Here is a 3,235-nt window from a genome sequence, read left to right on the forward strand (position 1 = left end):
TTTTTTTTTTCCTGTGATGTTTTTTTTTTTTTTGCCTTTTTGATCAATATGCCTAAATTAAACTACTAAAAAATTGAAGGGTTGTTTGTGCAAGTGTATTGAACTTGAAAAAACAAGCAAATTCTTCTTGGTACCGATTTGCAAAGTTTGTATATACAAACGGATATTGCCGTAAGCGCTGACATCCTATAATCACACAATTAGAATGAACAGAGCATCTAGTGAGGTCTTGCACAAGTGGCCCTTCAACTTTCAAACAGTGATGTCTTCCTCTTTGCCCTGTGCAGCATGACTGCAAGAGCCATGTGATCTTCTCCTCTCTGACTTCATTTGATTGTCATTTTCCAAACACACTGAAATCATCACCATACGTAGTTGTTTCAGCCCGTGGTGTCGTATATGACTGTATGACATTTGTGTTTGCATAGAAAAGAAGCGATTTTCAACTTGGCAGCGCGATCTGACCATCTCTGCATGTTTCCACAGTTACGGACGAGTTTATGCTGCCGACCCCTACAACCACGCACTTGCTCCAGCAGCCACATACAGCGTTGGTGCCATGGTGAGCGTGAATTTCCATCTCTACCTGCCTCGATTCCTCTTTCATTTTTCCTCTTTCCTCATGGCCCCTTTATTTATCCCTTCCCTGCTCTTTTCTCAGTGCACGCTTGTCATGTACGCTCATTCTTTTCCCTTTTCTTCCCACCTTTTCCTCCTGCATGGATTTTAGCACTGCTGACATCTCCTCACTTAAACTTAATTGAATTTGTCTCTTGTGCTAACGGCAGCTGAAATGCCACATTAATCCTCCCAGTAAACGTGATAAATGTCTTAATTTCTTGGCAGTGTAGTGCATGTTAGTTATTATATTTCTAATTTTGTGAATATCACCTAGCCGAGCGCTCCCCTTAATGGAATAATTAGTCATTTTGATAATTAAATCCATCACCTAAGTGGTGCTGTAGCAACAGCTAAAAGAGAGAGGGAGCAGAGGAGAGACGGTGTGATGAAAGAGTGCGAGGAAGACCGATAAGAGTCTCCGGGCACCCACTGCGATGTGCGACTTGTTTGTACGTGGACTGCTTTTGATCCCAAAACGTCCACGTTGCATACAAAACGTACTCTGCGAAGATCAATTTCTTAATCTGTATTTTAGTCTGATTTTTCAGTAAAAATGCTTGAAACGTTTCTGTATGTTAATAAGACTTATTTATTTATTTTATATTATTCTATTTTCAAATTTAATTATTTGAAAGTTTTAAGTTTCTTGTTTTAAGAACAAATCTCTAAAGGTGTGGTTACATTTACCATTGCTCTGCATATTTTTGCTGGCGAAATACAGTTGTTTCAGTAAGAATCCACACAATCTGCAATTTGGCATGAGGGCAAAAGACTCTCCGCATAAACTAACAGAAAGCTGCTTGGTTTGAAAGTGACTTCTGTATGAGCTGTGTTTCATACATCTACACTATTAACAATAGACAATTGAGTTTTTTTGTGCAGCTTATTTTTTACTTCAAGATATTTTCTCAGATACATCTTATACGTTTTCTTTTGTTAATTTATTGTTTTATGGATTTCTACTGGAAAATAAGACAAAAATAGGTTAAGAAAATGCTTTTTGCGGCGTATGAAACTCTGCATTCGTTGCTCGTTTTTTGATTTGCTCTGTTAACTCATGCATTTCTTTCACCCCTTTTACATTTTTAAGTAGCTAAATGCATCTCTTCTGGCATGAGGTGTGTCGGTGTGCTTGCTGCATGATGGAACGTGATTGGTTTCGTCCGGGGGGTATGTACAGCAAATAACCTGAATGCTAGCGGAGGTCTCCTCTGAACTGTGTCATTGAAACGTGTCCAAACCCATGGCTTCTCTTCCAGAATGCTTTCGCTCCCTTGACTGATGCCAAGACCAGAAGCCACGCCGACGATGTGGGTCTCGTTCTTTCTTCTTTGCAGGCTAGTATATACCGAGGTGGATACAGTCGTTTCGCGCCATACTAAAAAAAAAAAAAACCTTTCAAAACCTATTGAGAATCTTCCTGTGGGGGTAACGGAGGAGTAATTCAGAGGCCTGGGTATTGCAATACATGCAGTAGTGCATCATTTTAGCATCTCTTAAGAGAGAGAAGACAAAAACGGATATTTTTCATCTTATACCTCAGATATTTTGTGCTGTGTATTTTAATATTGTGGGTTTTTAATTTCTAACGATTACATAGATTGTTGGCTGTAGAGGTTTCTGTGGTGATCTAGAGAGCTGCTAGATTTTAAAAAGATGAAAAAAGAATAATAATAAGATTCAAATTGTTAGGGCTTTATCATGTAAATGAGTTGTGTATGATAAATATTCAAGTCACTTCGGGGTTATCATATTCTGTAAGAGTGTAAGTGACTAGAGTCGTCCAGTGGTTTCTGCTTCCATTTGACATCACCTTTTGTCTTTCTTTTGGTTTCTTTTGTTTCTGGGTTCTGTGCCGTAGAGGAGGCGTGTGCAGGGGGTTGTGGGTAGGAGTAGATATGGGCGTGGTGGGCGAAGGACCGGGGGCTGGCAGTAAAGTCGGTGTAGTCCCCCGAGTGCAGTAAAGACACAGAGCCGGTCAAAGAGACCACTGAGGTATCGATTATTTAAGCTGTCTTATATCAGTCATTACTCAAAGCCAAAGGTTATGTTCCTGGGGTGTTCAGTGTGTATATTCAGACTATACATAGCAGCTCGTAGAAACTCCCCCAAAAATTCACCATGACAGTATTTTACTGTTTAACTATTATCTAGTCCTTAAGTCAGACCCACGCTAGTTTAGGCCTACCACGAGATGTTCTTTTTATATTACAGTACTTCCAGTACGTCCATTGATATAATGCTGACTTTTATAATACGGGAGAGTCGAAACATGAAAAAGAAAAAAGAAAAAAAAAAAGACTTTTTGTTTTTCTTTTATCTTTGTTTGTTTTTTGCTTTTTTTTTCTCAGAAGTTAAGAAACTCTTATTATTTGTACAAGACGAGAGTGGGAAAAAATAAACTAACGGTGTATTAAATTTGATCTGTGCAGTGAAAATGTTCTCTTATACGAAAAACACAACTGTATAATGTTTTAGATTTAGTGTGGTAGACCAACTGTTAGAGAAAGGAGTCTCATATTTTATGGAATCATACACAGATCCACAGATTTATATCAACACTTTACAAGTAATGCAATCATTATGTAGATATAATCATAGTATTTTTGTCAAC

The 3,235-nt window shown here is 38.3% G+C and overlaps 1 pseudogene; it reads left to right on the plus strand.

The window, feature by feature from the left end:
* LOC107738617 (RNA binding protein fox-1 homolog 1-like) overlaps positions 1-2,917 on the plus strand; it is a 139,321-nt pseudogene extending 136,404 nt beyond the window's left edge.
* The last annotated feature ends 318 nt before the right edge of the window (positions 2,918-3,235 follow it).

Source organism: Sinocyclocheilus rhinocerous, unplaced genomic scaffold (genome assembly GCF_001515625.1).
Source record: "Sinocyclocheilus rhinocerous isolate Xijiao unplaced genomic scaffold, SAMN03320098_v1.1 scaffold1155, whole genome shotgun sequence".
In the NCBI taxonomy this organism is placed as follows: domain Eukaryota; kingdom Metazoa; phylum Chordata; class Actinopteri; order Cypriniformes; family Cyprinidae; genus Sinocyclocheilus; species Sinocyclocheilus rhinocerous.